This window comes from Xenopus laevis, chromosome 8S (genome assembly GCF_017654675.1).
Source record: "Xenopus laevis strain J_2021 chromosome 8S, Xenopus_laevis_v10.1, whole genome shotgun sequence".
In the NCBI taxonomy this organism is placed as follows: Eukaryota; Metazoa; Chordata; class Amphibia; order Anura; family Pipidae; genus Xenopus; species Xenopus laevis.
In genome coordinates, this window is record NC_054386.1 from 92,705,292 (window position 1) to 92,719,081 (window position 13,790).

Here is a 13,790-nt window from a genome sequence, read left to right on the forward strand (position 1 = left end):
CACTTTCTTAGCCAGAGGCAAAAAAAAAAAATTGCATCTGTCTGTTGCTCAAGACACACAGGGTGTATACTCTGATGCATGAAAAACCTCCTGTCAAAGACATGGTTTTGCTGAAATCATCTTTTTTTTTTTTTTTTGATTAAAACTAGTGATGGGTTCCTTGGCAGGAAAAATCAGCGAAACTCAGAAAAAATTTGCAAAAGACATTGAAGTCAATGTGCATCAAAATAATTTTGATGCACAACAATTTTTATGCGTGCGGCAATTTTTACACGCCCGACCATTTTGACAATTTTTTTGTGGCAGCAAATCTTTCCACTGCAATTTTCGCAAAAACATTCACAGTTGGCGAAGTGCGGAAATTAAGGATGAACTCTGTAGACTTGTTTATGACATCATCATTCTAGTACAATAGAGGCTACAAATAATCTTTAATCAGGTTATGGGTCCACAACATGGAATAAATTGTACAAAACTGGAAAAGAAAATGTGGAAATCAGAGGAATAGGCAACAATTGGACTGTTACCCTCTTCCCACCCTCCTGAAAAGCTTTTTCTAGATATAACCTGCCTATTGGAATCAAGATAACTGCCAGCTATAGAAACCTTGAGAAAAGAATGTGAATTATTTCTTTCAGTAAACATGAGTGAGGCAGGTTTCTCCTGCCAGTATATGTGCTAGGGACTGGGAGTAGGCATGAAATTAATCACTGCTTGTTTACACACAAAACAGGAAAAGAAACTCAAACACTGACTTAGTATCACTACACAATCACACACACTCATGTTCTGTGCAGTCCAGACAGGTCCTGAAGTTGTTTCATAATATAAAATAAATATAAATGACATGAGAACTCCAATCATGTTGTTCACCTGTTGAGGATGATGAAAAACACATGGCTCTGCGGACTGTACACAAATATACTGGAGGGAGAAGGGGGGGGGGGACACTTGGCAGGCATTGCAATGGGTAAACATTTAAATAGTGTAAAATAAATGACTATAAGTGGGTTATTTATCAAAATTTCTGAATATTTCATTAAAAATTAGTCCGACCAAACTAGAATCCATGATTTGACCTTATTTATTATTATAAAAGCTTGATTTTATCAGATCGGAGAAAAACTCAATAAAATCAAGTGGAAATCCGAATCGTACGATTTTTTCGTGTTGGTTCCCCGAAAAGCCTGAATTTCTTGGATTTTTGCCAGAAAAGTCAGAAATAGTCGGATTTTCGGGCTAAATCCAGCACAGACCACAGAAACTTCTAAATAGGATAGGGACTTCTCCCACTGATTTATATATAACCTCGGCAGGTCTGAGAAGGCAGATTTTCAGATTCAGGCTTTTTGCAGTCTCGGGGTATTTTAAATCTCAAAAATTTCCCAATAAAAATTCAGATTTTATTGTAAAAAAAAAAAATATTTTGAGTTTTTGGCATTTGGACTTTAATTGATAACCCCCTTAGCCTGTTACTTCTAATTACTAACAAAGGAAGGAAGGAAGGAAGGAAGGAAGCAAGGAAGGAAGGAAAGAAAATCTTGCTAGAAAGGGATGGGGATGAGATTGAATAATATAACAATTTGGCAATATATGCAAACAAACCCTGGGAACTTTTCATTTATTAAAAGCTTATTGGTCCATGTATGGAGCCTGCCATATGACTGCCTGACCAATATTAATGAAAAACTGCCAGATATCCAATCACTGGACAGAGAATGAAATTATCAGTATGAAAGCAGTTGGCTTAAGGAGGGCATAATGGGTAAATATCTGCTCATTTGGACTTTAGGTTTATGGTCAGCTTTACGCACAAAGGAATAGGCCAGCCCTTTGAGATGAGAGAGGAGAGTTAAACGGGTTGTTCATCTTTCAAACATTTTTTTCCGTTGAGTTGTTTTCAGATTGTTCACCATAAACAAAGATGTTTTTCAATTGCTTTCCATCTTTTGTTTTTTACCGTTTTCCCCAAAATTGAAGATCAAAGTTTAATGTTCCTGTCTCTACTAGTGATGTGCGAGTAGGCCCGATACCCGCGGGACCCGCCTGCCACCTGGAACTGCCGGCTTCCAACTTCTTTTTTTAAAAGACGTGCGCCTCCTGCCCCGCCCCTTTTGTGACATCATCGGCGGGGCAGGTCAACGCGGGCCTTAAAATGGAAGCCGGAAATCCAGCGGGTTGGCGAGGTGCGGGGTTGTGGGTCCGGGTTGCAGATTGTAGGTTGCGGGTACGGGTTCCAAAAAATGGACCCGTCGCAGGACTCTACTGTACATCACTAGTCTCTAGTGTCTCGGTCTGGCAGTTTAGAGATCCCTCCAGGAGCACCTGAACTGTTACGATTTGCTACATTTAGTTGCTACATTTCTAGGAAGTATCTGTGGAGTATTAGCAACTATTGTATCAATACTAACAGCTGCCTTTAATAAAGCTCAGGGAGTCTGCTCAGCAGGGACAAAGATAAGAAATGTATCAACTAAATGTATCAATTTAGAACATTTAAAAGGGTGGTTCACCTTTAAAGGTGCCCCTTCACTGAGAGATCCGATCGTTTGGCAATGTCGCCAAACGAGCGGATCTCCCTCCGATATGCCCACCTTGAGGTGGGCAATATCGGGCTGATCCGATCGTGGGCCCTAGGGCCCAACGCTCGGATCATAACAGTGCCTAAACGGGCAGTCAGATTGCGGGACCGCATCAACGAATAGATGCGGCCTCCGGCAGCTTTTATCGGCCCGTGTATGGCCACCTTTAGTTAACTTTTAGTATGTTAAATAATGGCCAATTCTAAGCAACTTGCCAATTGGTTTTCATTATTTATGTTTTTTATAGTTTTTGAATTATTTGCCTTCTTCTTCTGACTCTTTCCAGCTTACAAATGGGGGTCACTGACCCCTTCCAAAAAAACAAACACTCTGTAAGACTACAGACTTTTTATTACTCATCCTTCTATTCAGGTGCTCTTGAACTCATATTCCAGTATCTTATTCAAATGAATGCATGGTTGAAGGTGAACCAACCCTTTTAAGATAAAGGCACACACAGTATAATCCGCTTTAGCAAGATAAATGCCATTACTGCAAGCAAAAGTTGGAAGACCGAAAAGGGCTTTGGAGAAGTGTATTTTGACTAGTGTATTTCAGCCAGCATATTCCAGCTTGCAAAGAAGCACGTGAAAATGCCCTACACCTCCCCATGACTTAAATGAAAACTGCCTAACAAATGTAGCCTCTATGCCAGCTCTTAAAGGGGAAGGAAACCTAGCCGGCGCAAACCCCCCACCCCCCTCCCGTTTGTTGCCCACCGTCCCTCCTCCCCCCTGGCCTACCCGTCCCGCTGGGCAAATGCCCCTAACTTGTTGCTTACCCTTCTGCGCAGGTCCAGTCCAGGGAGTTCACAGACGACATCTTCTTCCACGCGATCTTCTTCCTGCTTTGAACGGCGCATGCGCAGTAGGATCATTTTGCCGGTACAATCTACTGCGCATGCGCGTGACTTTTGGCGCAGTGCAGTAGATCCGTACCGGCGAAATGATCCTACTGCGCATGCGCCAAAACGCCGTTCACAGCAGGAAGAAGATCGCGTGGAAGAAGATGTCGTCTGTGAACTCCCTGGACTGGACCTGCGCAGAAGGGTAAGTAACAAGTTAGGGGCATTTGCCCAGCGGGACGGGTAGGCCAGGGGGGAGGAGGGAGGGTGGGCAACAAACGGGAGGGGGGGTGGGGGGTTTGCGCCGACTAGGTTTCCTTCCCCTTTAAGCTGGCCATAGACGCAAAGATCTTTCCCATCTCCCGACCTTCCATTAACCATTCAGATCAAATAAAGTAAAAAAGAACAGATCAGCTGATGTTCTGCCCCTGACAGCAATCGTACGAAAGTTATGACCGACCAAAGCTAGTGACAGTCTCCCTCTGAAAATCGTACGATCGGCAATACATGCAGAGATATTATCGGCAGCCGACAGAAATCTTTTAACCTGTCTGATTGACCAAACGGCCGATCTCTGCCGGACGAAAAATGTCGGGACTCTCCACACACGGTCCGAAAATCATACGAATCGAGGATTCATACGATCACATCTTTGCGTCTATGGCGAGCTTTAAGCTGGAGGTTATTAGCAACAGGGGATTTATCGACTAATTACTGAGGGATTTAAACTAGTTTAATTGTTTGCCTTCTGCAAAATAATACATGAAAAAAAAAAAAATCTGATTACGAACACACACACTTGTATGGATAGTTTCTTTTGTACTACAAGGTTCCTAATGTGCACGAAAAAACAACAACCCCAGAAAACACTACTCTGGAGTTTCAACACACACACTTGAACCTTGTTAAAGGAATTGTTCAGTATATAAATAAAAACTGGGTAAATAGATTGCTGTGCAAAGTAAAAAATGTATCTAATATAGTTAGTTAGACAAAAAGGTAATGTATAATGACTGGAGTGACTGGGTGTCTAACATAACAGAACAGAACACTACTTCCTGCTTTTCAGCTCTCTTGGTTCCACTAATTGGTTACCAGTCAGTAACCAATCAGTGATTTGAGGGGAGGGGGGGCACATGGATCATAACAGTTGCTTTTGAATCTGAGCTGAATGCTGAGGATCAATTGCAAATTTACTGAACAGTTATGTCTCATGTGTCCCCCCTTCAAGTTGCTGACTAAATCAGAGTCAGAAAACTGAAAAGCAGGAAGTAGTGTTCTGGCTATTATATTAGACAAAAATGTAAAGTATAAAGGCTGGAGCGACTGGATGTCTAATTAACTATATTAGAAAATGATGAGCCGAGCAGCATGCAAAGCAAGCTTTTAAAAGGCAATAGCCATATAAACTGATAAGAAAGGCCAGGCACGGTATAAGCCAGATATGATCTCGAGCCAGACCACCTCTCTCTTGCTCCGTTATATTTCAGTCTTTTCATCTGCCAAAATCACATTGTGTATTGGGCTCTGGTTGCAATGTGTGATCCCCACTGCCAAATAAAGGCACCAGCCAATTATACCTGCAAGGATATTTGTTAATTTAGCCGACTGTGTAGCAACTATCTCCTCAAAATCTGCCCATGTAGGCACACAGCGTACACCACCCCTATCTGTATACAAAGAAGCAGCCCAGAAGTAGTACAGAGCAACATCCATGCTCATGAGATACTGAAACACATTGTATCTTTTGTAATTGTACATATTGATGTGTTTGGCTATGGAAGCTGCATTGCACAAAAGGGTGCACAATTTAATTGTTACACTACAGTACAGTCTAGCTCAACCAAATGAATAGGTGCTGATTAACATGGCCCAGTGAGATCCGTTGAACGCAATGCCATTGCACACCACTGTTCTCTATACACACTTCATCAACTCACTGTGACTTCAAGGAGAAGAAAAGGTGCAAGTTGTAATGCAACCTTGTCTCAATTGCAGAAGTGTGTATGCACTGTAGAGACATCTCAGGACAAGTTCTGTACTGCACACGTGTTTGCCCAAGCCTGACAAGGACTACTGGAAGTGTGGCACCAGGGCCAGGATAGTAACCAAAATCAGTGAGAAGGGGCCTGGCACCTCAAAGTCATTTTACCTTTACTTCTCCTTTAACTAGCACCAGTCGGGATCATTTGCTCTCTCAGCAAGAGGTATTCAGGTTGCGTTAGTAGGCCCCCTTTCATCATTTGGTAACCCTGGCCATACTTAAAGGGGAACTATTGCAAAAATGAACATTTAGTATAAGCTTCATCATGCTGAAATAAGAAATGTTCTAAATATAATCAATTAAAAATTCTGCATTGTTTATGAAATAATCAAGCTTATCCTCACTATTCCTATCTCAGCATCTGTTTCTCTTCAATCTGTCTTCATTCAGCGACAGTTAGATCCAATATATCTTATAGGGGGGGGGCTTCCTTTCCTAACAGATGTATTAGAGCTCACTCAAATAACTGATTCCAGTACAAACAAAATAACTGCCTTTTGTACAAATTCTGCATGTAGAGAGACATGATGTCTGGTGATTTTAATAGAGTGAGCTCTAATACATCTTCTAGGCAAAAAGAGCAGAAAATGTAGAAAATAGCAACAGTTCATTGTCTGCACCTGAATCACTGAGCTGCCAGAATGAAACAACTGAAACACAAACACTAAACCTTTAACCTTTAGGGCTAGTTCACCTTTAAGTCAACTTATAGTATGATGTAGACTGTAGAGAGTTATTATTTGATATTTTTGAGTTATTTAGCTTTTTTTCAGCAGCTCTACAGTTTGCAATGTAAGCAATCTGGTTGCCAGGGTCGAAATTACCTTTGCAATCATGCACTGATTTGAATATGAGGCTGGAATATGAATAGGAATGAGAAAGGCGAGTAATAAGAAACAGCAATAACACTACATTAGTAGCCTTACAGAACATTTGTTTTTTCAGATTGGGTCAGTGCCCCCATGTGAAAGCAGGAACAGGTGAGAAGAAAAAGGCAAATAACTCAAAAAGTATAACATATAACTAAGGACGACTTATTGCAAAGTTGCTAGCAAATTGACATTCAATAACATACTAAAAGTTACCTCAAAGGTGAACCTCCCCTTTAAACTTTAATTTTAATTGAAAACAAATATATATATCTGGTGAGTAATCTCAAAACAAATTAACTAAAAAAAGTGTTTGGAAGGTCAAAAAACCCTTTAAGCAAATGTATCGGGGCTGAGAATAAATAGTAATCAGAAATAAAGAGTCACTGCTGTTTTATATATTTATATTCTACAGCACTACTAACTGAACACGGAAGTTTAAAGTCACGGAGAGTCCCAATCCCATAAAACTTACAATCTAAGTGTGGTCCCTGGGGCACAAGAAGACATTTAACTGTCATGTGTTCAAGCGCAACTGCCCTTGTCTCTCCTTGATACATAACCCTTTAAGTGACTTGCCCGGGGCCACAAGCAGTTGACACAAGCTACCTACATGAGAGTTCAGTGAGTCAGTCCTCCACCCCCCGGCAGTATGATCATGTGGTTTAGTCATGTTACATGACAAGTGTGCAGAGGATCAGGACAGCGCATAACAGCACCTGCATCACAAATCTTTATACTGGGGGTGACCCTATAACAGTGGGGGGCCGGTCCCATGTGGGCATCCTAACACAGGACCAGGAGACTAAAAGAGATACTGTCATGGGGAAAAAAATGTTTTTTGTTTTTTTAGAACACATCAGTTAATAGTGCTGCTACAGCAGAATTCTGCACTGAAATCAATTTCTCAAAAGAGCAAACAGATTTATTTATATTTCATTTTGAAATCTGACATGGGGCTAGACATATTGTCAGTTCCCCAGCTGCCTCAAATCATGTGACTTGTTCTCTGATAAACATCAGTCACTTTTTAGTGCAAGTGTGAGTGATATCACCTCCTCCCTTTTCCCCCCCCAGCAGCCAAACAAAAAAACAATGGGAAGGTAACCAGATAGCAGCTCCCTAACACAAGATAACAGCTGCCTGGTAGATCTAAGAACAGCACTCAATAGTAAAATCCAGGTCCCACTGAGACACATTCAGTTAAGGTGGTCATACGAGGGCAAATAAAAGCTGCTGACAGACCGAGTCGGCAGCTTATTGGTCTGTATATGGGGCCCTCCGACGGGTTTCCCGATCAACTTTTGGCCAGATGTTGATCGACAGGGTTAAAAATCCAGTTCGATCGTGGACTACAACTGTTCGTTGATGAGGTCCCACGATCCGCCCGCCCGTATTCTTTGCATTATGATCCAATCATTGGGCCCTAGGGCCCACAATAGGATCAGCCCGATATTGCCACCTCAAGGTGGACATATTGGGGAGAGATCCACTTGTCTGGCAACATCACCAAAAGAGCAGATCTCTCTGTGTATGGCCAACTATACACTGAGTAGGAGAAACAACAGCCTGCCAGAAAGCAGTTCCATAGTGCAGCACTGGCTCTTTCTGAAAGCACATGACCAGGCAAAAAAACTGAGATGGCTGCCTACACACCAATACACTTACTGGTTCAGGAATTAAATTTTATATTGTAGAGTGAATTATTTGCAGTGTAAACAGTGTAATTTAGAAATAAAACCTACACCATAAAAATCATGACAGTATCCCTTTAAACCTATAACAACAGATATGGAAAGTGTTGCCCATTGTGGCTCTACACCTGACAGCAGGAGGAGGCTTGCAATTATAACAATATCAAGACTCAGCACAAAATGGGAAAATAATTGAGTGCTGGAGATTGAACGCAAGTCAGGCTGATCCGCCCAGATGGGAGAGTCACACTTATACAGACACAAACATCACACCCTGGCACAGTATGGCTGATTAATTACTACACTTAAAATGCCGGAATCAGTCACTTATTAGGAGAAAGACAATGCCATATAACCTTCTAGAGTAGGGAGGGGTTAAATGTCTAAAGAGGTTGTTAACTTTAAGTATGATTTTGAGAGTGATATTCTGAGACAATTTGCAATTGGCTTTGATTTTTTATTATTTGTGGTTTTTGAGTTATTTAGCTTTTTGTTCAGCAGCTCTCCAGATTGCAATGTCAGCAACCTGGTTGCTAGGGTCCAAATTACCCTAGCAACCATGCCTTGATTTAAATGGGAGACTGAAATATGAACGGGAGAGGGAGTGAATTGAAAGATGAGTAATAAAAAGAGCAATAATACATTTGTAGCCTTACAGAGTATTTGTTTTTTAGATAGGACCAGAGACCCCCATTTGAAAGCTGGAAATAGTCACAAAAAGAAGGCAAATAATTAAAAAACTATATTTGCGTTTTTTTAATTATTTAGCTTTTTATTCAGAGGCTCTCCAGTTTGCAATTTCAATAATCTGGTTGCTAGGGTCCAAATTACCCTAGTAACCATGCATTGATTTCAACAAGAGTCTGGAGTATGAATAGGAGAGGTCCTGGAAAGAAAGAAGAGTAATACAGAATAGCAATAATAAAACAATTGTAGCCTTTCAGAGCGTTTGTTTTAAGATGGGTTCATTGACCCCCATTTGAAAGTCGGAAAGAGTCATCAGAAGAAGCCAAATCATTCAGAAACTATTTAAAAATGAAGGCCAATTGAAAATTTGTTTAGAATTAGCCATTCTATAACATACTAAAAGTGAACCACCACTTTAATACTGGGATGAACTAAGAAGGGATATGAGGTAACTCAGTGCTGCTCAAGGCAGAGTCATAGGGGTAAATTTACTAACAGGAGAAAATTCGCCAGCAACGGCTTCGCAGTCATCGCAACACTTTATCAGGCGAAAATTTGATCAGACAACGCTTATTTACTAAGATGCAAAGTTTCGTCCTGGGCGTCAGACCCTGGCGAATTTCCGCTAGCGCTACTTTGGCAAATACGAGCAAATCAAAGCGAAGAAGCGCTAGCGTTAAATTCTGCCTATCGCTAGAGATCTTGCGCTCAGGATAATTTGCATACGGCGGGAAATTTGAAGTTGAATGGACGTCTTTATGTTACACGCTGCATCTAATACATTACATTTACACTGATAACTACACATGCCAAGGGAACCTTAATAAAGTCAATAGAGTTGTTGTAATGCCCTACACAAAAGTTCAGTGTAAAATAATGTTATAAACTGTATGGCGGAAACCAGTCATACAAAAAAAAAAAAAAAATGTTAACACTTTTGCAGCCTATCACCCTGAAAAAAGTAAAAGTCGCCAGCGTTTTTTGGACTTCGCAGTTTTTACACTCAAAAAATACGATGTAAGTAACAGAAGATTGAGGAAGATCAATGCACTACACCTGGTCTGAGCTGGCGAAGGCAAGTCTGGCGAAAGAGGGAACGTTCATCTTAGTGAATTTGCGGAGTAACGTCCATTCGCCAGAGCGAAACGTCGCCTGGCGTTAAGCGTACGAATCACCGCTAGCGTCTATCTCCTTCGCTAGTGAAGTGTGTCCCTGAAAGCAGTAACGCTGGCGAATCTTTGCGCTTTTGTAAATCCGCCCCATAGACAGAGAACAGGAGGTACCAGTCCAAGCAGGGAGAGTAGTCAGAGGCAGGGACGTACCATTGTATTACCATTGGGTGGGGGTGTCAGTGACTAATAAGCAGTTTCAGTGTATCTTTATGTAAAATGTCTAAAGGTGGCCATACACGGAGAGATCCGCTCGTTTGGCGAAGTCTTGAGGTGGGCAATATCGGGCTGATCCGATCGTGGGCCCTAGGGCCCAACGATCGGATCCTAACGAATAGCAATGGGTGGTCGGATCGCAGGACCGTATCAACGAATAGATGTGGCCGCGATCCAACGGGATTTTGCGTCCCATCCGATCGAGATCTGATCTCGATTGGTGCAGCCGTCGGGGGGCCCCATACACGGGCCAATAAGCTGCCGTCACGGTCTGTCGGCAGCTTTTATTGGCCCGTGTATGGCCACCCCAAAAAATGCCATAAAACGATTTTGTTGGCAGTCCCTAGTTAAAAGGATAGTGGTAGATGCAGTTTAGCCATCCCTTGTGCATGCTGGATACCAGGGACATGCACCCCAGCTGCACACACCTGCCCTATGGACTCAGCACAGATCCCTGATGATACACATTAATATATAGATTTATACCCATGCATTAAAGGGGAACTGCACCAAAAGCTGCTGCACAATGAATGTCATTCTGAGCGACTTCCCAATATACAATGAGCCGTGGGATAATGGAAAGCAGCAGCTATTTCTGTCCTTTGCAGCAGCAGCACCGGCGCTCATGACAAGTGAAAGGTGCCAGACTGTTTCAACAGTCCCAAGCAGCGGTGCAAAGAATAATAAAGAAACAAAGCCCTGGTCCCCTGTTACTGGAGCCCCTAGTTCTGCTAAAAGTCGTAATTGCAGCCCAGACAGTTCTTATAGAAAGCAACACCATGACAATCCCCCAGGCCCAGAGAACAAACTTCAGCAACAGGTACAGCCGCTCACCTCAGTAATTTTCCCCTGCCGCCGCCGCCTTCTCTCTCTCTCTCAGGGGCCAATAATAAGCGCACTGCCTTCTGGGAGATGCCGGTGGAGACTCGGTGCCGGTGACGTTGTCCCTCCGCGCTGGAAGCGTCAGCCTCTGTGACGCGGGAGTATCCCAGACTGACTTCAGGCATACCGACTACGCATGCGCCCACGGGCTCAAACCACTCTGGGAGGCATGGTGACCATGGGGCGTACATAATGACGCTACGCGTGCGCCAACGCTAAGCGCGATCCTATGTTTGTGCGCATGCGCGGAAAGGAACGTCGCTGCGCTTGCGCAAATTTCTAACATACGGAAATGGCTCCCACTGCTGCTCATAAAGAGGAATTACACTTTTAAATAAACATATTTTGCTTTTTATCACTGCATTATATCTTTGTCGTGTCGTTTTGTACAGAATTAGTCGCTCTGTGTCTCTCCACATAAAATACTGTTGTAGGCTGTTCTATTGCAGGTGGAAACTATGCGAAACCTCTGCCCACACGTTATATTTATTGTGGCAGTTTCAAAGCTGAGGAAAATCCTTTTACGCTTGCCCACACCTCTCCCTCCCAGCCCAGAACATACTTGGAGATTGAAGTTGGCTAAAATGTAACTTAAAATGACCTGTGAGTTCCTTAACCCAACATTTGTTCCTGAAAGTGAGCAACACACTCATGCTGTGAGTCACAGACAGATTTCACCGGTTGTGATTGGTTGCTCCAATCAAGTGCATTCCTCCTGTTCTGTAACAATTCAACATAATTCTGCCATGTAGTTAGGGATGCCACCTGGCCGGTAAAAATGATGGTTGATCCCAATGTTATAAATAGGGGGGGGAAAAAAATATAAAGGAAGGCCGGTATTTTTTTTTTCAGAAAAGGTGGCAACCCTACCTAGTATAGGCACATATTTAGAAATTGGAAGGGGAGGCGTGAGGGGCAATCCTGGGGCTGCAGCAACTGCTTCTCCAGCACTGTGCTTAAAACATTAGCATCAGAACGGGGCAAAGGAGGGCCGTGTCACTAGTGCAATGAGTGCAATATCGCTTTCTAGCAGAACTGAATTTCCAGGTTAAGGAAATTCAGCTCTTAAATTTACACGAGGCGGCTTTTTGCTGACCCTTGTAACCGAGCGCTCACTGCCGCATGAGGCAAGGTTCTCCCTGGGGGTGGATCCTTCATTTGATTAACATAAACTGGAAAGTAAGGGATAATATGATCAATCCAACATAAGCACACAAAAAAACAGACTTTATTATATATTTGTTAATTAAAAATTGTAATATGCGTGACCCAAAAAATCAGTGGACAAAATCTGCCATAAATATCTCAATGTAAAGTCTCCAAAGACTAACAATACGTCTTGTATGGAAGATAAATTCAGAATACATACAGGGTGTCCCCACTGGTAAGGATCAACTGCAGTTCCAAGAGAAATGTAGGATTAGATTATAGCCCGAGTTAGGGCTCTTACACTTGGTCGATTTGTCCTGCATTCCCCTGAGGTCAGTTTTAAAGTGTTTCACTGCAGGGGAGCACAGGATGAAATCCAATCTATTGGGACGCAATATTGCAAGGAACTAATACCGACCCCACTTTAGCTTAATATTTAGCCACTGATCCCTAACATACTGCTTATAGGTCAATTTAGCTTAAAGGAAAACTATACTCCCAAAATGAATACTTAAGCAGCAGATAGTCTGCATAATATTAAGAGGCAGATTGAAGAATCAACCAGAAACATTGTATCTTTTTCTGGCTGTTCAGTGCAGATCATCAAAGACATTTTAGTAACACACACAGGAATGTGGTTTGAGCTCTAGAAATATATGTTAATAATAATATAGTAGGGATATTTTATCTCATACCAACATGACCTAACAATGCTAAGGGCTAGTCCACACGAGGAGACTCACCTTCCAACCAAATTTCTCACAAGTTCGGGGAGATAGTCGCTCAAAAGACGAGGCGATTAGATTAAGTATGGAATATGGAATGTAAATAACAAAAAAATGGCACGCGGCAATGACTTAGTATTATATGGTTATGCTCATTTGTGAGAAATTTGGTTGGAAGGTGAGTCTGGGGAATTATTTTATGTGTGACCAGCTTCAGAGGTCTATGCTATCCCGATTCAAATTCAGAGGCCACTGCTGCTTCAGGGCCAGGAGTGAGTGGATAATCCATCTTGATATCCCATTTGGCTGAGCAAAGATCAAGTTGAAATCATGCAGAGACATCCTGAGATCTTGTTCTTCTGGCAGCACTTGAGGGATCTGAGCAATGTACGACATGATTAGCTGAGAGAGGACAGAGTGGCTAGAAATCCGATTATTTTTACTTCACAAATAATAAATCCACAGGCTGCCACCGACCCCCTAACAGCACAGATAACAGTCTCATAATAGGGCTGGAGAGGGAAAGTCAAACTACACATTTCTGCTCTAGAAGAGATTATAGAATGAAAAAAAAAAACACAGCTTGAAGGAAAAATACAACTTTTGGTAAAAAAAAAAAAAAAAGATAATCTTAAGTAGGTTTCAATTTAACGACTTTTTTAAAAAAGAAAGCATTAAAACTCAATCATTTGACCTGGGATCCCTGTGACATTATTCCACAATTACAAGTTTCCAAAGGAGTGCAATAATCATTTAGAACACAACTGCCATGGCTATTAATCATACACGTTGTATAAACAAAATGTTTACCCCAGATTGATGGTAAAGCATCAAAACTGATCAATCAAATCCACTTAGGTGAGTTGGCTCCCTACATACTTGACTGACATTGTGACTGCCAAATAGTATGTTTTCTCTTTAATGGGATT

General features: G+C 42.0%; 1 protein-coding gene across 1 annotated transcript in view; it reads right to left on the minus strand.

Moving 5' to 3' along the window:
- LOC108700324 (MAGUK p55 subfamily member 5) overlaps nt 1-11,167 on the minus strand; it is a 49,884-nt gene extending 38,717 nt beyond the window's left edge. Inside the window, exon 1 of the mRNA XM_041574408.1 lies at nt 10,940-11,167. The gene's annotated coding sequence lies outside the window, so the exon portion shown is untranslated. The remainder of the gene's footprint in view (nt 1-10,939) is intronic.
- Nucleotides 11,168-13,790: the final 2,623 nt, after the last annotated feature.